This window comes from Syngnathus leptorhynchus, chromosome 12, assembly GCF_054491065.1.
Source record: "Syngnathus leptorhynchus isolate UIUO chromosome 12, UIUO_Slep, whole genome shotgun sequence".
NCBI classification, from domain to species: Eukaryota; Metazoa; Chordata; class Actinopteri; order Syngnathiformes; family Syngnathidae; genus Syngnathus; species Syngnathus leptorhynchus.
In genome coordinates this window covers 2,608,063-2,634,932 of record NC_141206.1, presented here as the reverse complement: position 1 = coordinate 2,634,932, position 26,870 = coordinate 2,608,063, and the positions used below count along the sequence as shown (strand labels likewise).

General features: G+C 39.0%; 1 protein-coding gene across 1 annotated transcript in view; it reads left to right on the top strand.

Moving 5' to 3' along the window:
* Positions 1-26,870, top strand: part of dcc (DCC netrin 1 receptor) — a 212,975-nt gene that overhangs the window by 29,745 nt on the left and 156,360 nt on the right. The window lies entirely within an intron of this gene.

Here is a 26,870-nt window from a genome sequence, read left to right as displayed (position 1 = left end):
TCCATCCATCCATCCATCCATCCATCCATCCATCCATCCATCCATCCATCCATCCATCCATCCATCCATCCATCCATCCATCCATCCATCCATCCATCCATCCATTCATTTTCTGAACCGCTTAGTCCCCACGGGGGACGCCGGCGTGCTGGAGCCTATCCCAGCCGTCATCGGGCAGTAGGCGGGGGACACCCTGAACCGGTTGCCAGCCGATCGCAGGGCACACAGAAACGAACAACCATCCGCACTCGCACTCATTTTCGAGTCTTCAATTGGCCTACCAAGCATGTTTTGGGGATGTGGGAGGAAACCGGAGTGCCTGGAGAAAACCCACGCGGACTCGGGGAGAACATGCAAACTCCACACAGTGAGGGCCGGAGGTGGAATCGACTCGCACCCTCCTAACTGTGAGCCGGACGTGCTACTCAGTGCGCCACCGAGCCGCCTGGTTTAGTCCAACTAAGATTTTTTAAATGTTATTTGTACCATGGATTTTTCACAATATCACACTGTTTTGATGTGATGTTCCACACCTATTGTTACTGCAATATCAATAAGCGTGAACTAGAAGGAAAATCATATCAAAAGAGAATGAGAGCAGAGAATTTCCAAAGTTTGAGATCATTTGCTCATTCTAAATACCTATTTTAAGTTAGATAACTAAATATATATGATAACGTAAACATTGCTAGCTAATTGAAAATACCCTACTGCTGCTAGTTAGGACAAAATGTGATCCAAAACATTTCATGGTTAGGATAAACGGAGGACGGAAAAAGCTGATGGTGTTCTTTAATTCACTTTAGTGAACAACGGTTACGAAATACAGTAAACACAAGCGCATTCTCAGCCGACTTGCCACTGGTCCGTTACTTAACACACACAGAGGGTAAAGACGGTGAACAGCTGCAGTGAACAGCATTAAAGTAAATTAACATTAGGTTGTTAGTCGCCACAATCATGATCCATAAATGAATCGGTCAGCCAATTTTTCGAGGACAAATACTTGTTGTCATCCTTTTCAGATGTGTTGGAAGATTTGCTTTTGCTGCAACTAATCATCCTACCTTTCTGAAAACAGCAACTTTTTATTTTGACTGACTTTTTAATTAGGATCTGAGTTAAATTAGATAACCAATCTACTAAAATAAAAGTGAATAACTGTACTAAATATTACTGAGAAGAAACACTTCTGCTAAGTAATTTACGTACATGGCCAAAGGTGGTCATTTTTATATTTCTATAATGGCAATGAAACACGAGTGTTGTAAAATTATGAAGCTTTTTCTGCTCAGAATATCAGTTGACTTAATAGAATCATTTTATTAAATGATCCTTTCTATATATTTCTTCTCTGTTTTCCTTACCTTTGTCATCCTTTAAAGGGTAAGAAAAAAGTAAAAGAAAAAAGTTCAAGCCAATAAAACAAAACTTAAGATGGTAGTGGTTTACAAAAGGAATTTTATTACATGTTGAAAAACAGTTTAGTCCCATTTGCATGCATCATCAATAATCACTGTCAGGACATCATTTCATTAAAATAGATGCTGTCTCGTGAGACAGCTATGTTACAATGCACATGTTTCTGGATGAATTTCAGCTGCTTAACAGTCACATGGCAGCAGTCAGCTCTGGCTGCAGGTTTTGCGTCTTATTTGGCACGGTGAGTTGGCAGAGGAAAGGAACCAAAATAAAGCAGTTAAATCGAAAATACCAGTTAACCATTATCAACATTGCTATTAAGCACACACATGCACGCAAACGCACACACCCACGCGCGGACACACACACAGACACACACACACAGGTCCACACACACACAGGCCCACACATACACAGGTCCACACACAGAAACACACACGGGTCCACTGTCATTTCAACACTTCAGTTACAGCGATGAATGAAGATTGATAATCTGGTGAGAGAGGGAGAGTGAAACCGAGCAAAGCTTGTCATTCTTTGTGTGTACTAGTGTGCGTGTGCGTGTATGTGTGTCTGTGCACAGGGGCATGTGTGTGCTTTATCACCCCAAACCACTGTTTGTCAACTCTACTCTGATTGGATCAAACTATAAATACATAAATAAACAAGCTCTTCATCTGTAATCACACCCATGCCTCTTGGCTGCTTCACTTAATTATGCATGTTTATGTAAATGCAGAGTGTTGATGAGATAGTAACAGATATCACAGATTGACTCTAATGGATTCAGTGAGAGAGAGAATTAAAGGGCTTGGAGGTGAAGGAACCCCTACCAACAGGCCCACCATGACAAACGCCTTCTCTAGCTGCGTGGGACTCATGGGGATTTTTATGCAGCCTGGCAGACCTGTAATCATGGTTATGTCATTTAAAGCTAATGAACAACTAATACAGTAGATTGGTGGCTGCTGTCAGAGAAGACAGAGTGGATCAAAAATCTATTTGATCCTAAGTCTAGTAACTGAGAATGCATGATTCAGTTTGACCAAAGGTTTTCATAGACATCACATCTACCACATATTCATATCAGTGGAGGGCTTGCTGCTCATTTTCCAATTTGGCAGACCAGTCCGCCAACTGGGCAGGCTGGCTCAGCTAGAAGAAACATCTTGGAGATGCGCCTGGTGAGAGACAATTTGGTCACAGAAAGTCGATCTAAACATTATGCCTGCTAAGACCATGTCTAAGTGTCATGCAGGGTAGACAGCCTTTCTAGTGAGATATATTTTATTCATAAATATGTGAACAAGGGGCATCAAATCCTCTAAATTTACAATAGGGTGGCACAGCCATGGGGGGTACATAAGAACCGATCTGTGGTAGGGGACGGACTACAAGAAGCAACAACTTGATCTCTGTTTTTACTTTTGACCTCATTTTTCATTATTTCAAATGTTGTTACTGAATCAATACTTTGTTTGCATATAACATTTATTTAAACATATTCACATTCACTCTCTGCCATGGTAACAAACATGACACAACGCAGGGAGGCTGTCTAGGAAGTGGTGAATTTGCATGAGACAGTCTTGAAAAAACATTTGCTGTGTACAGAGCTGTAGTACAAAATGTACTGTGATTGTTGAGTTTATCAAGACACCAGGGACCAGTTTTAATTTATGAAAAATTATATGTCATGAATTTTAATCGGATACCCCTGCTCCAACAAATCTCCCACTAAGACGTGTACCTTGTCACTTGTTATTTTTCCCATCAAAATTATTAGTGGTGGACCATTTCTATGGGACTCAGCCATTCAGTCGGCCTATGCTGCCTCAAGTTAAAATGGGTTTTAATATAAAAGCCACCGTTTCAAAAGTTCCACAGTTTCACATCGCTTTCACATTTGTGCATATATCACTTAAATCAGAATTAATCAAACGTTCCACTGAGACCTAAAAAGGCACATTTATATGCAAATCTTTTGTTCATGTATTTTGAAAATGAGTCAATCAATTTTATGGATATTTTAGGACATTTCCTTGAGGTTTACCTTTACGAGTATTAAGAATAACTTGATCACATACTAACCACATATTTTTGTATGCTTTTGTTAGTGGTTTATCTCAAATGAATCAATAAAAAAATAAAAAAATAATAAAATGTAGTTTCAAGTTTTGTGGTGCAGTTCTAAAAGAAGTGTAACAGAGATATTTTTTGTGTAAGAGAGTGCGAGATCGAGAAAATGAGAATGCAGGCAGATTGACAGATGAATTAGTCTGTCTGCACACACAGAAGACAACCCGATTACAATCAATAATCTATCAACTACTGCCTGACAAGATGTATTAATCAGAGGGCAAGCGAGTGCGGCATAAATATACAAAGATGACCACAATGTGCAAGGCATCACATACATCAACGGTGTTTAGATTTCAGGAAGTAGATATTGGTTCAAAGTGATGATAAGTCAAGTCAATCGACCTTTTCACTGTGGCGCCACACATACTTTGGAAAGCTGAGAGACTGAACATTCTCCGGTGACAGCACTAGTAAATGAAACTATCTATAATATTTGACCATGTCAGCACAAAATGGCTTGAATGATTATTTTAGCCATTTTTCTAGAAGTTCAAATGTTGCTTGGATCAATGGCATGTGTGCTGTTTTGATAGTGAAATAGATGTTGACTAGAAGGCTAGCCATCATGTTTTCCTAAATTACTCTAAGTCAACTGAATCAAACATTTTATACATAGTGATGATAAAATGCCATCCACAAACTCGATGATGGCGGTCTGGTTCCCAGTCTGCCTCGACTGATGTGGTTACATAGCCTATCAGCAGTGTTGCTCTTCTCTCTGGAGAATTAGTTACAGCACCCTCTTCATTTATTCTTATCTGTAACCTCTGATCCATCAAAATGATTTGTTTTCCAAGGAAAAGACCCAAACCAACACTTCAAATTTTGCATCCCAAACCTAGCTTGTATAAGGTACAATGACTCTTTGGTGTTATGCACGGCAGCGATTTTGTGAAGATTAAGGGACACATTCTATCCAAAAAGTGTCCAATGAACACTTTCTGAAAACCAGCTCTATTCCCATCAGCTTTGTATGCAAAGCCAATTCTGGGACACTCATTTAATTGTGTTAGATTTTCTTACAACATATTTCTCAAGTCATTAATTTAAAAGAATTATGAGGAGATTATTCAACCACAAAGTAGTAGTTTGACATGGCAGGGGCAAATGCATTTTTTGCCATATTGCAGAAATAGAAAATTCTTGTGATTTGTTGATCTGGTTTTTAATTGGAAGTTTAAATTTGAGCTTTAATACATTGTGTCATACATCATTGTACTATACATAATCCACTTGGTACAGAAATCAACAATATATCCATGGACATATGCTTTATAGTGACACATTCACATAGGGTTTGCGGTTCACAAATGTGTCAAGGTTATACTAGAGTTCTTGTCTCATCTCTGGAGGCTCGATTTTGCTGGCACAATTTTGTGCGGATCTGATAGAACTACACAAAGCACCACAGCTTCAGCCAGCTAACCAGAGCCTGGTGTATATGCATACAGTATATACTATTTTAGGGCTGTGCACAAATGAGTCTTAACTCTTTCGATTGGGCATGGCATATTAATAATCGATTTATAATTTATGCACTCTGATGAGATGGTGTGATGTCACGGTAAATGGCGTTTTCTTGGCTGATTTTATTTTTATATATATATATATATATATATATATATATATATATATATATATATATATATATATATATATATATATATATATATATATATATATATATATATATATATATATATATATATATATAAACACATGGGGAATTTTCACAGTTGGTATCAACAAAGTGTTAATGTGTTTTAATTACACTGAGTTGTTTCCATCTGGAATCACTCCAGCTCTTCCTGTGGAGTCGCAATCCTGATCCAAGATGCCTGGACGGCCCCTCCATATGTTGACAGGATGCTTTGAGCTTGCTTGTTAGACCTCGTTGTCAAAAAAAAAAAAAAAAAAACAAGAAAGAAAAAAACTCAAGGTCAGGCAATAGCTCGTTAGGAACCTTAACAGAAAGACGGATCTTTAATGAAGGAGAGCATGGTAACGAGTCCTGTGAGGTTTGCTTAAACTCTGATCAGATGTTTTGGAAGGAGCCAGTCGTATAATGACATTCTCCTTCATGAAAATTGTTTTACAACATTTATTTGTAATCATAAGAACCTAAGAAAAATGCACGTTTAAAAAATATTTCTAAATACAATTGACTCTTTATTTTCCTCGAGTTATCTTTTCCTCAAAGTCTGACCTAAAGTTAATTTTATGAAAATGGATTTCTTATATGAAATAATAACTCAGTTAATCTTCACCCCCCCCCCCCCCCCCCAAATAATATCATTTTTACTACAAACGTATGATGATAGCCAACAAAGAGGAAATTGGAGGGAGGAGGAGAGGTCTTTATTTAGTGGCTTGTTGAACAGTCACAATCAATAAATAGTCACAGAAAACTTTCAAAATTCTTCTGATCAATGCACCGGGTGATGCTCACTTAAAAAAATCAATAAAGTTTTTATTGACATGCTTTTTGTCATTGAATTCCATTAGAGGTTGCTATGGACCATTTTGAACTGTACAATAACCAAATGTATACATTAAATTGGGACAAATTTATGGGAAAATACATCAAAAATCAAATCACACAAAAAGGTAGGACATACGCAAGCTGAGGTTAAACTGTAATTATTGGTTTGGTTGAGCAGTTGAAACTATTTTGTTTGGTTGCATTACCTTCTCACATTTTGTTACCATTGCTGGAGGATACTAACAACACTGGCCATTAAAGTTTCTGCCATTTTCTATGAATATCACATGGCCCAGAGACACCCAAATCTGTCTAAATTGCCTCGATTGATGGTTGAAAGCCAACATCCACCCAAAACTGCTATTTGTAGAGGCGACTGTTTGTGTTTGTGACAAGACTCTTGGTGTTACTCATTTGTGTTTGTTTTTCGCCTCTTGTGCTGCATTATTTATTGTTTGGTGATGAATCATTGTTGAAACGTGTCTGAAAGCATTCCTGGTTTGGTTCCTTGTTTCTATAAAATAAACCTGAATTGAATCGGGCCAAAATAGAGCAGATAGGCACACGCAGGATCAGTGGTGTCAAACTCAAGGCCCGGGGGCCAGATACGGCCCACCACGTTTTATATGGCTCGCCAAATAAAATCGGGCATCGACTTCATGTCTCAATACCAACATTACAAATTGTCTTCACGTTTAAAATATAGAGATATTGCATGAAATTTTTGTTCGCATTCATCTATTTAAAATATTTGAACAGTTTCGCTAGCCTACAAAACAACTAAAACTAACAAAAAACTACAATCAACGGCGGGCCACTATGACTACGGTGCGGCCCGTGACAAAAATTAGTTCAACACACCTGCTCTAGATCATCAACTGAGAGACAAAAATACATTTCCGTTCCACAGATAATTAATTTTGTTATAAAAAAAGCACCTTCCCAATGGCTGGGTTACATATTTCTGTTGGTGTGAAGTTGGTAGCACTGGTAAAGCAGGGGTTGCAAGACACTGTCACTTGGTTAAGACAAATCACGCTGATTTGTGGCATCCTACATCACTCTGTTTGATTAAATACACTCACATCACACAAATAAACCTCTTTGTATTCTATATTTCACATACCTGAACTTTTCCATCCCACTCAATGTAATGCTCCCTTGTCATCGCTTCAAATGGCGTTTCATCCAATTAAGAGGGAGGTATTTCATTAGATCTGCTCTAAAATCAAATAGTTCTGTAATGAATTGGATTTTTTTTTCTCAACGCACTATGACTGACTGAACAAGCTCAAGCTGCTGTCGTGACTTCAATCTCCCTCTTTTTTGTCTGTCTTATTTTTTCCTCTCCCATAAAAATAACCGCACAGCTCCCCCACCCATATCTTCATATCCGCATTTACTGCTCATGCTCATCTTCACCTCCCTTTTCATGGCATACCCATACCCTCTTCTTCTCATTCAGTCAATCGTCCTCCCCGATTTACTAATTTTCCTTCCATTACTTATCTTTTGTTCTTCTTCCACCTCCCTTTTCACCCCTTCTTTTTTAACAAGAGAACAAATTCTACTACTTCTGTTCCACTCTCCCTCCTCAGGATTCCTGTGAAATAAAAGATTACAGGCAGACGAGTCATTATTTTCAGTGATGGCAGCCATACATCACTGAAAATGCTCTGGCGAGAGAGAGAGATGAGGGTGGGTGGGTCACGACTAAACTGAAATGAAGAGACTCTCGTACTTCCCTTTTTCTGTCTTTTTTTTCATTCTGTCTTTGCTTGGCTTTCCTCTCTCCCTCTGAACCAGTCTGTGTGAAATTAATGGCGACTACCAAGGCTATTATCAGACTCAGTGCGTGTTTGTGGTGATAGAACACAAAAACAAACACAATAAAAAAACAGATGTGTAAACTGCAAAAAATGTTTACAAAGTCAGTATGGATGCATTGTATTTATTTTACACTCTATGTAATTTATATTAGTTATGGAAAGAGGGCAGGATTGGTGGGACTACTTTAAAAATTTGGTACTTATGGTTATTCTTCCACTGTTAAAAAATGTCATTATAATCTAAGCAACATATAAAACTAACTTACATATATTGTTCACGTATAAGTACTTCTAGGTACGCCAATACTACAAATTGCTCAAGATAAAATTAACAAACTATCAATTGAATTAAATATTTCAATAATGTAACATTATTAACAGGGTTCTTTCAACATTACATGAGTAAAAATTAAAAATCAAAACAAAGATTGCCAGGAAGACAATATTGTAGTACTGTGACTGCAGTTTGATGACACATCAAACTAATTTTGATGCAGAAACCAGTCAGTATCTACTTGTAAGTAAAATTTGTATTAACAGGCTGTCAGCATAAAGCATTTCTTTCTTTCTTTCTTTCTTTCTTTCTTTCTTTCTTTCTTTCTTTCTTTCTTTCTTTCTTTCTTTCTTTCTTTCTTTCTTTCTTTCTTTCTTTCTTTCTTTCTTTCTTTCTTTCTTTCTTTCTTTCTTTCTTTCTTTCTTACTTACTTACTTACCTATAAATAAATGTATATATATATATATATATTAACATTTCTTCACCCCTCTATTTATTTATAGACATTTTATCATGTTGACATGGGACTGCAGAGGAGCCTCGGTTTTCGAACGTCCCGGTTCTCGAACAAATCGGTATTCGAACAAAATATTCGAGATTTCTTTGCTTCGAATTTCCGACAAAATTCGGTTGTCGAACCTCGCGAGATGAGCCGAGAGGACCCGCATGCCAACTGACTCCGTTCGTTATTACATTCTCGTTACTCTGAGGATTGAATCAACTCTAATCATAAAGCCAAATAAAGCCAAATAAAGCAAGTGGGAGCAGTAAAGCCGTCCTAAAACACAAAGAGATCCCTAGCAATGCGACAGCGCCCGCCCGGCCGGCACGCTGCGGTTGCGCGATTGGACTAAATTCACCTCCCTGCGCACAGTTGCGCCGTTGGTGACACGCTACGGTTGCGCGTTCGGCGGTGCACTGCAGTTGCGCGATCGGACAAAATTAAACTTCCTGCACACTGAGGACCACTTAAATTTTAGAAAGTACATCAGGACTTTAAAAATATTTTCTAAATTTCAGTGGCCGCTCTGTCACAATAATGCAACCAGCGCGGTGCTGTTGCGCGGTTGGCGGCGCGCTACGATTGCGCGTTCGGCAGTGCGTTGCAATTGCGCGATCGGACAAGATTAAGCTTCCTGCGCACTGAGGTCCACTTAAATTTTGGAAAGTACATCATGACTTAAAAAATAATTTCTAAATTTCAGCGACCTGCGTGGTGCAGTTGCGGTTGGTTGGCATTTTATTCCGACACAAGCTCACGGAGAGCTGAAAAGTCACAAACAATCTGAACAATAATTACACCGTGAACCTCCCGAGAGACATCTTGACAACGGTCACACAAATTGAGTTGGCATTTTCATCGGAAGAAAAACCACTGTGATCTCCTCACTGATGCAGCTAATCTAGAATGGGTGAAAGCAGCAGTGACACTTCAACTTACTTTACTATTGGTCAAACAATTTTTGTATTTTGGTTTGAATAAATATCGCTAGGATCATTCTGGCATTGTGACACTTATAGTTATCATTTTCATGGGTCATGTGTCAATCGAATGTCATTTTAGATATAGCTATTTCAGGCAACAAATTAGAGGTGCAAAATCTAAGATAGTAATCAACAATAAATCAGTTATTAAATTGATAAGAATGATTTTTGACAGTCAAATAATGATTTAGAGGCCTTTTTTTACCAAATTCTCACAGTCTCAGCTTGTCAACACTTAATATTTTCTTATGGCTGTCATTCTCAGTGAGATTTATTATCTTTGTGTTGAATCAAAATAAAACAATTGCTTTGCTTTAAATTTGGAAAATCAATTATCAGCATGTTTGCCCATTTTACATGTTACAAACAGCACATTAACTGAATCAGTTATATTTTTTTCTGTTCTATTAACTTGAAATAATTTATTCCTGAATAAAGGGAGGGCGGCTCGATGCGGCACTGGGTAGCACGTCTGCCTCACAATTAGGAGGGTGTGGGTTCGATTCCACCTCCGGCCATCCCTGTGTGGAGTTTGCATGTTCTCCCCGAGTCTGTGTGGGTTTTCTCCGGGCACTCCGGTTTCCTCCCACATCCCCAAAACATGCTTGGTAGGCCGATTGAAGACTCTAAATTGTCCCTAGGTATGAGTGCGAGTGCGGATGATCGTTCGTCTATGTGTGCCCTGCGATTGGCTGGCAACCGGTTCAGGGTGTCCCCCGCCTACTGCTCCATGACGGTTGGGATAGGCTCCAGCACGCCCACGACCCCCGTGGGGACAAAGCAGTTCAGAAAATGGATGGATGGATGAATGAAGGGATGCAAATAGAAACTTTTTTTTTTTCAGATCCATTGTTTCATCAACAAAATATTTAACAGAATAATTGATTATCAGTTGGAGCCCTACAAAAAAGTATTCATCAAGTATGCTTTTGTGACCGACCTGAAGGTTTTTTTTCTTCGGAGCAGTACCAACCATTACTTTTTGTCATGACCCAGTTGGTGGTTTTATATTTTGAGCTTTTTTAAATGGATAATTTCTGAAGGTTTCACGACTGTCAAATGGTGCTACTGTGCATTTTGTTCAAGAGAAGAAAAATGTTTTAAAAGCAAGTACATCTGGGTTGTACAGTTTTGATGATGTACCAAAATACGACAACACAATGATAATAAATTCCACTTGATTGATATACACAGTCACTCTCAAATTGCCTGAAAAATATCAATTAAACCTTTAATTACTGGTATGTTTTATTGTTGCTATTATTATTTTTGAGACTGAGGATGTTGACATGATTGACTGGTGTTATGAGGGGACATGACTCAGGGTAGTGTGGTCATGTCTCAACCCAGAGGTTGGAGGTTTGATCCGTATCCATTGTGGAACTCCATCCATTGTGAACACTGAACCCTCAGTTGCTCCTGATGATATGTCATCAGTAGACGAATGAGGAAGCAGATGTTTTACATCCATAGTGAAAGCAGTCCATTCACAAAATGTTATAACATTGTTATTACAATACTCACTGTATGACAGTCAGAAAACACAATTCCCAAATAGCAACAGTTCATAATGGTGACAGTTTTGCTTCTGTGTTGGAGAACTGTTGACTCATTGACTGAGCACAGCACTGACAGGTTGGTGGTGTAACCGTCCCATCTGTTCAGCCCCTGGGCCCTGACGCCATGCAGGTCACCTCTGCTTTAGTACTACTAATTAGCTTAATGAGCCCGTGTCTTGGTGGGCTGACAAACAAGTGCAACCTGAATGAGCAGCTCCACTTTGCTTGAGCAGAGAACACACATTGCCTGGCAGCTTCTGACCTAAATACAATTCAAACAGACATTCTCACTCTCACACACTCACACACATACTGCTCGTTTCACTGTATGGCTCACATTAAGTCGCGGAATAGATCTAATCACCCACTGACTTTTGTGTCAAATGAAAGTTAGAGTTAATTGAATCCATCACACATTGGTGCCACTGAAGCAGATCTAAGCAGAACCAACTTGTCCACATGGCTGAAACAGGTCTATTCAGGTAATGAGTTCTGACTGCGTCAAAATGCCAGTCATGAATATTAAGCCCATCTTTTCAAACTTTGTATTGTGGACCTGTCATATCCTGTCTGGAGAATGCAGGATTTAAATGTCAAACTGGTTTAATTTCACAGTCAACACTTTGTGTTAAAATCACTCAAGAATCAGGCAAAATATTATGATGTTATTTCTTATATAGGGCTGACGTCTGCCGGTCGGTTGGCTGGATGGTTGGTTGAGAAGCTCTTGTCCTACAAAATTCTTTGGTTGAGCGAATGCTGATGTCAGTTTTGCGGAAAGAAAATGACTTCGGGTTACATTATTATTATAGGTGCCGGAGAGAGATAAACAGACTGCAGAATTTATTATGAATTAAAATAAAACATTAGAATTTAATCAATCTAAATATAAATATAAAAGTTATAGTCATGAAATCATTTACCGACCGCTCAAGAGGTTGAAGGTAGTAAAGTGTTTTATTGATGTTTTACTTTTACAACATTAAACAGACATGCTACAGATGAGGAAACATTTTCATAATATAAAGGGGTACTAAGAGCCTAAACTGAAATCATAAGGACACACCAAGTGCCCTCTCACAACCATGAGATTTATATGGTTCTCATTTGCTTTTTATTTTATTTTTTCAATTTTGATTATACACAAACGCAAAATAGAGTTGTGCCACAACACAAAAGTGCACAGCTCTAGTTTGAAGGTGGTAAAAAATGAGACGAAGATTTAAAGTGACACAGTCTCTGTACAGTATTCTTGGGGAAAATGAAGGCGAGAACACAGCAGTATTACGATATGGATGAGCAAGTTTCTGAAGAGGAAAAGTATCATCCAGAGAAAACGGCACACCTGATGGGTCTAATGAGGCAGTCAGCGGTGGTGCAGCTGCTCCCGCTGAAAGATTCAGCCCAAAAATGGCAAGTTATTTTATAGAGCTGCTACTGCAAATGTCATCTAAACAACCTCTCGTTGCTTTGACAAGAATCGCTGAGAACACATTTATGCCATTTTCCCCCAAAACAGTCGTCATTGCTATTGAAAACCTTTGTGGGAAAAAAATTGCAGCAACATATTTGGAAGGGAATTCCTGGATGCTTACAATATATTGGCATCCTTGCTGGGCCGTGTAGATCATGAAATGACGCAACTATTAGTTTTGAGGACGCATCAACAGGCAGACATATTTTTGGGGCAGAAATGTAACTTCAGACCTTTCAAATGATATCAAGAGGACTCAGATTTGACAACAGAGATACCAGAAGCAGATCTGACTAGCTTGCCCCCATTAGGGATGTCTGGGATAGACGGAAGCGCCTCCTTCCACTTCCAAAAGCCAGAGGTGACAGTGGATGGACAGCTAGTTCCTATCTGGGGAAAACGGTGCTTCCCCCCAAAACTACTAGCAAGGCAGTTACAAATACAGAACATGCTTAGTATTAAAATTATTTTTTCATAAACAAATAATTTTTAAAAATTTATAAAGGCATAAGTTGACGTCACTTTGGGATCCCGACTTTTTCCAATGCGCATAAAAACATAGTCCAGCTATAATGCAAAAAAACAGCCAACATTTGTCTGTTACAAACACATTAACACTGGAAAGCCAAAAATCTGAACACTGGATAATAGATTTTCACTGAGTAGCATGTCCGCCTCACAGTTAGGAGGGTGAGTTTTCGATTCCACCTCCCGCCTTCCCTGTGTAGCGTTTGCATGTTCTCCCCGTGATCGCGTGGGTTTTCTTCGGGCACTCCGGTTTCCTCCCACGTTCCAAAAACATGCTTGGTAGGCTAATTGAGCACTCCAAATTATCCCTAGGTGTGAGTGCGAGTGCGAATGATTTGTTCGTATCTGTGCCCTACGTTTGGCTGGCAACCACTTCATGGTGTCCCCCACCTACTGCCCGATGACGACTTGGAACAAACAAACAAAAAACTGGTGAGCCGTGATTGCTTGTGACCTGGCAACTGTAATGTCATTGACAGTTGACAGCAAGTTGCAAAATGGCCAACCCCTGAGATAGATAAGAATTGGTGTATTTTGCCTGTTTAATTCATATTTTAGAAACAGGAAAATAATCGGAACAGTGTTGCGACTAGTTGGGCTGCACAGAACACATAAAGTAATGTTTGGGGTTGACTTGCCCATCAACTACTCATATAACTTTGAGGTGAAACTAATACAACTAAACTGTCATTCGTCTGTCCTTATTTTAAAAGTCCTTTCGTCATCGCTTCCATGTCATGCATGTTTCATGGTGTCTTTGTAGTAGTCACTGTCAGTCAAGCAGTGAGATGAGATCTTGATATTGGACGACTCTTTCATTTATGTCTCTCTCTCACTTTTAATATGTATGATCACTGCTTTTGAGCTACAACGGATGTTTTTTTCCCACAGTTGCACACTCTTTGTTTCCCAAGCGTACATTCCGTATCCGGTTCCAGTCCGACAAATCAAATTGTCCAGCTCTACTTCCCCGTTCGCAGAAAAATAAATATTGCGACACATATGCACACATGCAAGCACTCACACACAACACTCCCCGCAGCATATGTTCAAGGGTCAACGCACCATCATTGGTGGTGGTTCTGCAGGGGATTATGGCATAGCCACAGAAAAAGCAAAGTGAGAGCTTTGTACATGCATAATTCCTCCCCACACACACACAATACATACAACCTACACAATGATATAAACTCGCCATGTATGTTTCAGGTTTGAGCTATGCAAGAAAATGCTTTAAGCTTTAATCAAGTCGTGTGTACGTGTGTGTGGATGCTCTCTTTTTACCCGCCATTCATTTTTCTGTCAAAAAATTATTTTGCAACAGCAAGCTGTTGTCACTATTGTTATATACTGTAGAAGGCATGGGAGATCTAACATACAGTAAAATCACACACCCTAGCACTCTATTTCAACTCAGCTATGACCATATAGTGCTTATAGTATTTTTCCAACCAGCTGTGTCTAACAGAGTGCAAGAAAACAATTACACATTAGCGACAAGTCCCTAGGATGATTAAGGCCTCAAGAGGATACTGTGATGACGATGGTGACTCATTATAGAGGCTCATGTTAACAATGTAGACGAAAAATGTAACTTAGATGGGGGAAAGGAACTATAAGTGAAAGTTTTAAAAAAGAAAAAAAAAAAACTTTGTGGACATGACAAATCTTATAACCCCAAAAAAATCGTTGTTTTAAAATGAAACTGAGTTTGGACGATGATTTTTTTTCCCGGACTGACGATGGAGGGACTGACCAGTGATGGAAGCGATGACGAAAGGACTTTTAAAATAAGGACAGACGAATGACAGTTTAGTTGTATTAGTTTCACCTCAAAGTTATATTAGTAGTTGATGGGCAAGTCAACCCCAAACATTACTTTACGTGTTCTGTGCAGCCCAACTAGTCGCAACACTGTTCTGATTATTTTCTTGTTTCTAAAATATGAATTAAACAGGCAAAATACACCAATTCTTATCTATCTCAGGGGTTGGCCATTTTGCCACTTGCTGTCAACTGTCAATGACATTACAGTTGCCAGGTCACAAGCAATCACGGCTCACCAGTTTTTTGTTTGTTTGTTCCAAGCCGTCATCGGGCAGTAGGTGGGGGACACCATGAAGTGGTTGCCAGCCAAACGCAGGGCACACAGATACGAACAAATCATTCGCACTCGCACTCACACCTAGGGACAACTTGGAGTGCTCAATCGGCCTACCAAGCATGTTTTGGGGATGTGGGAGGAAAGCGGAGTGCCCGGTGAAAACCCACGCGGGACAGGGAGGGCATGCAAACTCCACACAGGTGGAATCGAACCGGCACCCCCCTAACTGTGAGGCGGACTTGCTAATCAGTGCCCCACTGAGCCAGTTAGTCTGAATCGGTTTTCAGAGGAGTTTTGTTGCTTTTTATTCATTTTTTCTTATTCAAAAATGCTTCCTTATAGTTGAATTTATATTAAGAGTAGAGTAGAGTAGAGTAGAGTAGAGTAGAGTAGTGTAGAGTAGAATATGATAGAATAGAATAGAATAGAATAGAATAGAATATAGGAGAGGAGAGGAAAGGAGAGGAGAGGAGTGCTTTTATAGAAACTCTACAGCGTACAGCAATTCATTGTGTGATACTAATCAATTTGTAATGATTTCCAACAAGTGGCCATCATTTTAGAGCACAAAGTACAAAACAGATATGTAGCCAATACTTAAGACGTTCTCGCACACTACGAACGTGGCCAAACCCAATTGGAACGAACAATAAAAAAAACACACTGAAACCATTAGGGCCTGCACATCTACCAATGTGCTGCGTTACAACTTGGCAGCTCTCCATCTGCTGGTCAGACGTACCCTGATTGCCGTTAAGTACCGGGATAAGATTCTGAGACCCATTCTGAATATCCCCTCTTTCCTTTTGATGTATGACAATGCTAGTCTTCATGTGGCTGCAGTGTATCAGCAGTTCCCAAAGGCGAATCCATTGAGAAAATGAACTTCCAGAGAATTAAATCCATTTGAGCACAGCTGGAACACTGTGCCAACCACCAATGCCATATTGCAGCCCAGACTGTTCACGAGTCAACTAAAGCTCCGGTCCAGGTGTTGGTGGAGAATTTCCATTGTCTCATCAGAAAAATACACACCACGAAGGCTCATTACTCTGTGATCTACTTTTTCCTTTGGTTTTGAATATGATTAGGAAATCAAACCACCATGAGATGAGACTTTCATTTCTATGTCATTCTTATGTTATTTTCTCAACACATTTCACTAATAGATTTATTTATTTTCAACTGGAATTTACATCTTAGATGCATCTTAGGTTGTATTCAGACCTGCCTGTTTAGTCCAGTTTAAATGGACCAAGATTCGATTGTAACGCTGGTCCGGACCTTTTGTGCAGGTGTGAACACACGCAAACAAATCTCGGTGTGGATTAAAGAAACGGACCGAGACCCACTTTTTCAACTGGTCTCAGTTTGCTTCCAAACGAACTTTGGTCCGGCTCGCTTCAGGTGTGAATATAAACAGCAAAGATCCACACCAACAACACAAATATACAGAGCAGGAACGCAGTGCATAGGACTTGCATGTTTTCCTCCATTTCTGCATCTGTACTCTGTGTGCCGCCCTGGTCATTACTGTCCAATGGGAACACAGCGTGGATGTGTCTACTTCACAAGCAAAATGTATGTCTGAATAGGAACCACACCAAATTAAAAAAATTAAATCCGCCTTTGATCGGGACTAAAGGACCTTTCTGGTCTGAAAATGCTGGAGTAGAGTTTCTGTCAGAGGCTTACTCTCAAGCTTTGCCCTCCACATCTGTTTTGTATCCTCCTGCGCAGTCCACTTTTTCAGACTTGAACTCATTTGGCAGCACCTCGAGCAAAAGGCAACTGAGGTTAAGAACAATTAGGAATCTGTAAAGGAGAGGAAAGATGGGTCTAGCGACAGCAGAATGATGGGAGGAAAGGCAGAGGGAGGAGATCTCATCATTCCCTATGGATGCACCCCTCCTCCATTGTCATGCTTCAGCAATTGTGATTGACAGCATGCAACCCCCCTTGACATGCGCACACACACACGTGCGCACACACACACGTGCGCACACACACACACACACACACACACACACACACACACACACACACACACACACACACACACACACACACACACACAAACACACAAACACACATCTTGAAATATACACTAAATATGAACCACAGAGGCCTCTAGGTACTTGTGAGTGTTTGTTCTTTATTTGTGTACGTTTGTTCTTGTCAGTAGGAGTGTGTGAGTGTGCATATCTGTGTGAGAGTCTTGCTACAAGTTTATCCATTCAATTTTTCATACTGCATGTCCTCATTAGGGTGCTAGAGCCTATTCTACTCGACCTCGCGTGAGAAAGGGGAAAAGCCTGTGGCAAATGGGCATGTTTTCACGTAACCAAAGTAACCCACCGCACATTTTTGGACGAGGGTTCATGTGTATACCACAGTATACCACACACTGTGAAGTATACCACACACTGTGAGTTCAACTTTGCTACTTTATTGAGTGACCACCAAACACATAGACACAAACAACCATTCAGAGCCCCGTTCAATTTGATTACTACTAATAGTTGTGTTAACAACTTGAAGTTTTGCATTTGCAAGCCACCACTATTAGACTTCCGCCTTCCAATTAAAGTCTAACTGATACAGGAATAAAGCGTTTGCTCTTTTTTTCATTTTCAATGTAAACACTTTTTAAGAAAAATCTGTTTTTTGGTGAGATTTTATTTTAATGCACTACTGGTGTCTCATTTTGAATCATTTATATTTGATTCCTCATTAGCAAAAGAGTTCCTGTCCGCCACACTTCTCTTTGTGACCACTCTTTTTTTAATTTGTTGTTTTCTGTGAGGGCCTCACTTTTCAACCCAGGTCAACATGCTATTGACCTCTAATCTTCAATTGCAGCTCTTTAATTTCCTTCTTTTTACACACTCAGACAATGTTTTATCTCGTAAGGATCCACTGCTGAATGGCAGTATTCCCTGTTTGTTACCTGCTTTAATAAAGAACACACACACGCTAGCTACCTTTTGTGTGTGTGTGTCTTTGTGTGTATGTGTGGTGTGCATGCGTGTGTGTGTGTACGCGCAGAGGAGGTTGGTTTGAAGGCAATGACGGATGATGGTGAAGAAAGAGGTTCCCTCTGTCTGTTAACACCCATAAACTACCAATCTGTCAACCTTACAATGTGTGTATTTGCGTGTGTGTGTGCACGCGTGTGTGTGCGTGTGACATATTGGCTGTCCACTGCTTGGTCTCAGGAGACGGCAGTTGGAAAGCCTGTGGCTTCTGTCTTGATTGGTCACGGATGTCAGACACACATGCGCCTCACACACACTAAGATATTGCCATGTAATGTGTACGGCGAATGTGTTGCATTGTTCTCAAAGCAACAGACGTGACTATGCGTTGATGAGGCTTCAGCATCTGTCAAAAACGACAAAGACGCTCATTTAGAGTCCAATAAACAATCTGTTCGATGACTAGTTGACATCAGCAATTTGCATAGTATCGCTTCCAAACTCATTTTTAGCAGAATACACTGGGGCACATTCATGAGATGGAGGAAATCGACATGAGACTTGACATCTAAAATATTGGTAAGTAGTAATACATGGAGGTCAAGAACACGTTGCACTCTCTATCGTCCCCTCAGGTTTGCCCTTTGCTAAGAACACATCGAGTCACATTGCAACTGCAGTTGAACTGCCTCAGACTTGCTGTTCAGTATGCTGCAAAGGAAGCTGATAATGTCCTGTCCTTGACTACTTCGGAGTCATTTCTCACTGAAGATAAAAGCCATGTGTAAGTGGGTTAGTTAGTTCGGCCTTTGTGTAGTTTTAGGGGTATTAATTCGCCCGATACAGTCTTTTTTCCCCCCCCCCTGAGGAAAGTAGTTTATTACAAAGCAAAAATGAACAAAGTCAGGGATCAATTTAAGACAGAATGGCATCATAAAATGTAATTGCTGACATTGTTGTGTGTATTTTATCTTCAGTTAAAGCCAAAATTATGCCTTGACTGGCCAGCTGTTTGCGAGGTTATGTTAGATTTCCTAGTAATTCTTCTTAAATGCCATCAAAACATTATGGCCAAAATAGTGGAAACACTAAATACTCATCCTACCTGTATCTTTTATTTACTGACTTTGTTTACAAGAATAGTTTTGTAAAAAAATCCATGAATCCCAAAAATACATTTTAGGAATACAATACATACAATATGTATTGGTTGAGTAGTGTTGTTGCTGTAAAACGTTTGTGTAACACACTCACACTCACACACACCTCAACCGACCATTCAATACTGTCTGGCGGTACTTGTCAAGATGTGACAGAAAATATGATAAGGTGTCAGTCGATAAAAATCCTCATCTGTCTACAGCCTTACACTCCCCATGCTGCCAGAGACACACACACGCACAAACACACACACTGTGTCTTACTGTTCATGCTCTTAGGTCAGGTGTGACGATTTCAAAGAGACAGCTTTAACAATGGAGAAGGAACAATGAATTAACTCATGGTCATCTCAGATGTCTCTTTTCGGCCAACTGCCAATTTGCCATCTTCAGCGGTAATATCAGGTGCCAAACACTGTGTGTCAGTGTGTATGTAGACTTTAACATCACTTTGTATTTTAAGCAACTGTATCTAATGTCTCCAAACTAATTATCTCATTGTGTGGCTCGGAAATGGTAATAAGAACACAAAGGCCCCAGTCCGTTGAGTTTCTTCTGAAAGGGACAGGAGAATAAATCTCTGTACAGTCACGTTTTATGATTGCATTGATGTTAAGTATTTCCAACTGTCAATCTCATAAAATAACTCAGTCATGTTTTATTTGGAGAACAATACATGGTCTGAGGCACTATTTTGAAGCACTGCGCTTGAGTAAGGTCAACACAAGCTTGGAGGGTTCACTTTTATTTGACCTTCTTGTTATCTTGTTTCTGTCCATGATGGTGGTTTGCGCATAGTCACACATGAATTGTGGGGACGCATCAAACTGCAATAATTCATCATCAAACTGTGATTACTACTTTTTTTCCCCCATCATTCCAGGTAAATAGGATTATAAAAGTGATCATTGCCTTCGATCAGAAGATTTTGTGCAGATGTACTGAAACGTGTTTTTGTGTGGAGGGGCCCCACCACAATACTGAGAAAAGCTATTGAGACAACAAATCAGTGACTTACAGTCATTGATATCTTTTGACATTCAGCATTCATTAAGACTCGGGATGGTGTTGATTGCTAATGTTTGTTTACAGTATATTTTCTATATCCTGTTAATATGATTCTTCTACCATGCACCCTCAGGACATTTTAGTCTTGAATTAACTTTCCAGGTATGTTTTTGGAATATGGTAGGAAGTCGATGTACCCCCCCAACTCCAAAAAAACCCAAACACGCAAGCACATTTACTGTATAACACAAAATGTGAAAGTCTGAATAATTTCTTATTATTTTGAGTGCCATTTAATTAAACAATAAAAATAAATAAATAAATAAATAAATAAATAAATAAATGAATGAATGAATGAATAAATAAATAAATAAATAAATAAATAAATAAATAAATAAATAAGATGGATTGAGTAAAAATATGCAATAAGCAAAATATATTGTCGTAAATAAGCCGGGTGTAGGTTTAAAAAAGTCTACAAATGAATTTGAAAATGGCAAACAGTGAAATCCAAGTCATTTATTTTGATGAGTCAGCATTGCAAACTCAATCAACATGGCAAGATGTACAAGTTAACAGGCTAGCCTCAATAATTTCCATAGTGCAGTACACATACTGTTGAGAATTACATCAGAATTCATCCAAACCCCTTTACTCGAGCACCACGTGTAAAATCATGGAATTGATTAAACTACCAGCTGACATTAAATCCAAGTTGCATTTCGTTCACATGAAATAAGACAGCAGAATACGGAGCCGTATCCAGCTTGCATGGCATCTGGGGTTACATGTGCCACAACGACCGCTGTCCTTACAAGCTGGTAGTCATGTTCCCATGAGAATGATACATTTCCATAAATCATTTATGCACGAGAAACAGTCAGCAAGTTCTATTTGCATTTTGCTGTGTACGTGTGCTTGTTTGTATGCATGTATAAATGGGGTCAAATCTTAACATTTTACATGTACTTATTATACAGTATGAAAGAGGTCAATGAATGCAAAATCATGAACTAGAAAAAATCATGACGCACACAAACACCTCTACCACTTCAACACATGCAAATGGAGATTGCATTTGAATGGTTACAAATGTTGAGCCCCTAGCTTCTATGTATCGATCTAATGTTGGCCCTGCAATTCTAGAACTGACACAATGACAACAACTGACAACAACAAAAACAGAACACAGGGAAATTAGAGCACGAGTTAGGTTGAGCTCTCTCTCAGTTCATAATCTGAATTTATACTTTAAATGTAAGTTGCAAACCTATGAAATGAAGGGCCATTAACTCACTGTTTCATTGAGTTCATCACATCGTATTTGGTTAAGCCTTGGTGTTTTAGTTGGTTGGAAGAAGTGACTTTGGTGTTTCTGTTCTTTTCACATTTACTTCTTGTCAGTTTTTATTCCAGTGACGATCCTTTTATTGTTCTAGGCAGCAGCTTTATAACTTGTCATCCAAACCTGCTTCTTCTAATGTGAAAACTGTAGGCCACATGGTTAACTAACCTTTTCCCTCCACATGATTGTGGTTTATAATAACGCAGAGCTCGTGACTGTGGTGGCACACGGAGCAGCTCATATGTTGACCTTCAACCTCTGGAAATGGCTTCCAGATGAAGTCGTTTTCTCAACTGGTGGGAGCAATTTTATGTTTCCGTTGGATTAGGCTGAGGCTTGCTGCAAAAACTGATTCGGAATTGTGTCGCACAAAAAGCCTACTTGTGTAAGATACAGTTGATAAAATTTTGACAGGAAAACGTCTTTATTGTTCTAGTATTCAAGATATTTCACACATTTCAACATATTGTAGTTGTGTACTGATTTTTTCTTGAGCCTCTTTTGGAAAGTGAAATGTCAATGACCAGAAATAAGACGATTAAAGGAAAAGAGTTTGAATGTGAATTATTTAAAAAAAGACATCTGACACCGCTTTCTATTCTTTTCAACTTTATATCTCTATCCTTGTAAGGCCTTACACTACTTTTTTCAGTCTGGATTTTAAGGAAGTCAATGTGTGATCAAAGACCAATACAATCGCTCTGACACCATTTTTCCTTTTAAAATGCTGATTTGCTCCTTGAGATTATCCCACTGTGAGCTCAACATCGGTCGGGATGAGGGTCAGCACCTCTGAATCCGAGTCCATGGTCCTCGGTCGGAAAAGGGTGGATAAATATACTGTAATTCTTGATCTTTGGGGCATTTTGACAGAAACATGTAGTCAAAACACCCTTTTTTAATTTATGCAAAAGTGCATCTGTTGAAGAAAAACAAATCCTTATGGATACATGCTGTACTTAAATAATTAATAATTAACATTTTCTCTCACTAGACACAAACACACACACACGAAAAAGAATTTAATGAGAGAATTTAGACTAGTTCTGTAAATAGTAGTGTATGTAGTTGTATTTGTGTGTGTAGATGTGTGTGCGCGCGTATGTTTGTGTGTGCACGCAAGGGTTTGTGAAGCTCAGATGTGAGATTACAGAAGGGATTATGGGAATTATAGTTCAATGAGACACAGAGGGTGGTTGACAGGTGAGACTTGTTAATGAAGGCTTAATGTGAAAATGCTAAACACACACACACGCACACACACACACACGCACGCACGCACACACACACACACACACCAATGCTGTCCAGCTGGTGTTTGAGCTCAGTGCAGATGGGCTCATGGTTGGGAAATATCTCTGATGGCAGAGTAATAGTTTGGATTTATATGATGAACAGTGGTTTGAATTTTTTTTTTTTTTTTAGAATTTAAGGTGTTGGTTTCCTTTCCATTCCTTATACTTACCTCCAAATACATGGGTCATAGAGTAGAGCCTTAACGTAGTCAAACATGGTTGTTCATTAATTAATTGTTTTAAAAAAATGGACAGAATTTTGACATTTGTTTGAATGATAAATTCAGAGAGACATTTGACCATGTTGGGAAATTTTAAAGTGTCTCATCTGCAATTGCAATATCAGTCTAGCAAAAATGCATCTTGCCTTGCTGCGTTCCACTGAAATATTTGGGACACAATGCTAAATTCAGACTAGAATACGCTCTAAATGAGCTTTTTGGTAAGAGTATTCATTTGCCACTATTAAACCTTCATTTCCCGCTTCCTTTCCCTCCTTCCTTCAGCTCAGTTTTCTTTTTCCAGTTTCCTCCTTTGATTTTTTTCCTGGCAGGCTTCAGTTGGCACAGTTTAAGCACACACATACGTACACGCACGCACACACACACACACACACACACACACACACACACACACACACACACACACACACACACACACACACACACACACACACATACGCACGCACACACTCTCGAACACACACACGCACACACACACACACACACACACACACACACACACACACACACACACACACACACACACTCACACGCACATGCACAAACACACTTTCTTGGATGCTCCCCAGCGTCTTAATATAGTCTTCTTTCAGGCTCTAACCCGTGATGTCAGTCACTGGGAGAGTTGGTGTGTGTTTTCAAATGGGTTTGGCTGTCGTCCACATTGCTGTCATCAACTTGCATCCCACCGTTGAAATTCCCGAATGGCTCTATATCTTTCGACCTCTCTATTGCTGAAATAGCGCGGTTTTCAGAGGACCACAGTAATGCAATGCAAGACCTTAAAAAATGACTGATAGACATTTGCAGATTTTTTTAAAATATTGTAAGGATACATATTTTAGTCAGTAGCTATATGATTTATTTGTCTAAGTCTGATATTTAAATGTCATACTTGGATCACATAGGTTTGGCATTATAATGTATTATATCTTGTATTGCATGCTGAAAACTCAGATATATGCTGTGTTTGGTACCTGGAGATACTTTATATTATTCTATTCTCTATTAGGCCATTAAAAACGAATTATGATGCTCTGAGGCTGTAACGGCCTACTTCCTTTCAGGTTAGTTTTTCATATCCTGTACATACATACTTAGCTGTGAACATGTTTTTCTCTTCTTATTGGACTGTTTAGGTCTCTGGGCATTGACATCATTATCCTGTGTAAAGACTATAATAGAGATGCCAAAATTGATCGATTAATCGACAACACACCGATAATCAAACGAGTCCCCTCATAATTTAATCATCGAATATTCTTCTTCTATCAACTTTTTTTTACAAAATGTCCTTTTTGTGTGATATTGCTTACATTTTTAGTTTATTTTTTAAAGCACTAAATACTACGAAATGAACACAAATAATCAGTTTATAAATAGTAATTGGAGAAAAATGTTTTTTGAAACACACTTTGATTCAAATAAAAATGCATCCGATTATCCGACTAATTGATGGCTTAGTCGATAGAATGATCGATTCTCAAAATATTCCACGGTGACAGTCCTAGACTATAACACCCTCTGCATATGTACGTACAGTACAATAGCAATATTATCTAGTAATTCTGTTAAAAACAACTTGTTTGCTTTTCAAGCATTAAATACAGAAAGCCGAGACCTTTTTCTACATTATGTAACTGTTTTTTTTTTTTTTTTGTCGATTAAATAAAGGTAATGAATACAAGTGAGGCCTGAATAACTGTCATAGAGAATCTTGACAGTAAGAAAAGGATGTCCTTACTCCACACTTCTTGCCTCTAGTAATTTCTTTTATTTGTTGGAAGAAAGTTTGAAGGGGGACCTAGCATGTAAACAGAAGATCAAGGACTGAGAAGCAAATACAATAAAATAGATTCTTGAGTATGTCCACGCTTTTCCGCGCCACATAAAACATGGGCCTTGAGTTTGACGCTTGCCAAAGATTCAACCTTGTCACCATGGCAGCCATATTACACACGAGCACGTGCTCACCCACATATAGTACTGGGAAAGTAAATTATGGACAAGTTAAATATATATTTTTTAAGAATCTGTGACAGTGATCACTCTGTAAATGAAATATGGAGAAAAAAAAAGATTTCCAGGCCGTGATATGAGAAGAGAAATTGCAAGCAGACAGAAAGTGATAACATCAAACTGCAGGACAACTAGGACAAGGACACACTGATGAAGTGTCTGTGTGTGTCTGTGCTTGTGTTTGAGAAAGAGTGAGAGAGAGGGACCGGTGGGAGTGAGTAGAGATAGAACTGTCGAGATAGTGATTTACCGATAGAGAGAGAGAGTAGGGGGACCGCTGAAAGGGAATCAATATGAAGGAAACCATGAAGCAAAAAGAGAGAGAGAGACATAAATGAGGGGTCAAAACAATAGGAGCTAAAGATGGACGGATGAGGATTGAGGGATGTGCGACACCAGTTGATAAAGACGAAAAAAGTAGAAGATGCGTCATAAATCTATCTTCCTTGTGTTAATTGTGATACTTGGTAAATTGAAATTAAAGTTCTTTCCAGTTGTTTTGAATTTTTTTTAACCTAAACATTTTGATGTTAACTAAATTTTACGAGTTTGTGTTGAGACATTTAGTTGTGGGATGAACAAATGAAAAACGAGTTAGTCTTATTTCACTGTGGGGGTTAAAAAGAAAAAGAAAATTTGTGAAAAAACATAACAACAGAAGTTAAATTGTTTCACGTCTCAATGAAAATAAATGTTAAAAAAGGTTATGCATGTTTTTTATGATTGTTCAATTGGTGCTGAAACACAAAGGCAATTCACACACATGTAATCCAACCAGGGAAATTGTACAGAGTAATTTTCATCCTTTACACCTCGGTTGTTTGAACTTTTTAAATAAGAGTCAATTCCCCATGGTGTGACTCCTTTTACTACATCTACGATCAGTTCCCAAGAAGCCCGCAGGCAAGAAGTAACGCCTTTGACCATACAAATTGCTTCTCTGATCAGGATGAAAGGCTTTTTTACCGTCGTCAACATCAAACGCAAGTAGATATGTCACAACTGCAGCTCACTGCCATCTGAGCTTTTTGCAAGTTTGCATTAAATATAAGGATATGAAAACAAACAGATTTTCAGCGATAGGGTGCCATTCTGCAAAATGGTGCACTACAAGTTTAACATATTTTTCCGATGATAAGTCACACTTTTGTGGTAAATGTATTTTAGAAAAACAGAGACCAATGACAGTAGAGCTCAGATTGGCACCCAAAATCCACATTACTGTTGGAAAAATGACACCCAAATGGGCGGACCAATAGTAAAGATTCATGAAAATAAATATGACTTCACAAAATTGTGACATCGGCACCTCAGTATAAGTTGCAGGATCTGCCAAACTATAAAAAAAATGTGCTATTTATAGTCTGAAAAATATGGTAAATATTTTGCATATATGGTATTTTCTCTGCTTCAAAGGCTGTCCTCTGTTTTTTCCAGATGTGCGAAAATATACTGTGGCTTACCTATCAGACAAACTTTCATAAAACGACCACCCAGCATTGTGGAAAGCATTGTAGACTGTGA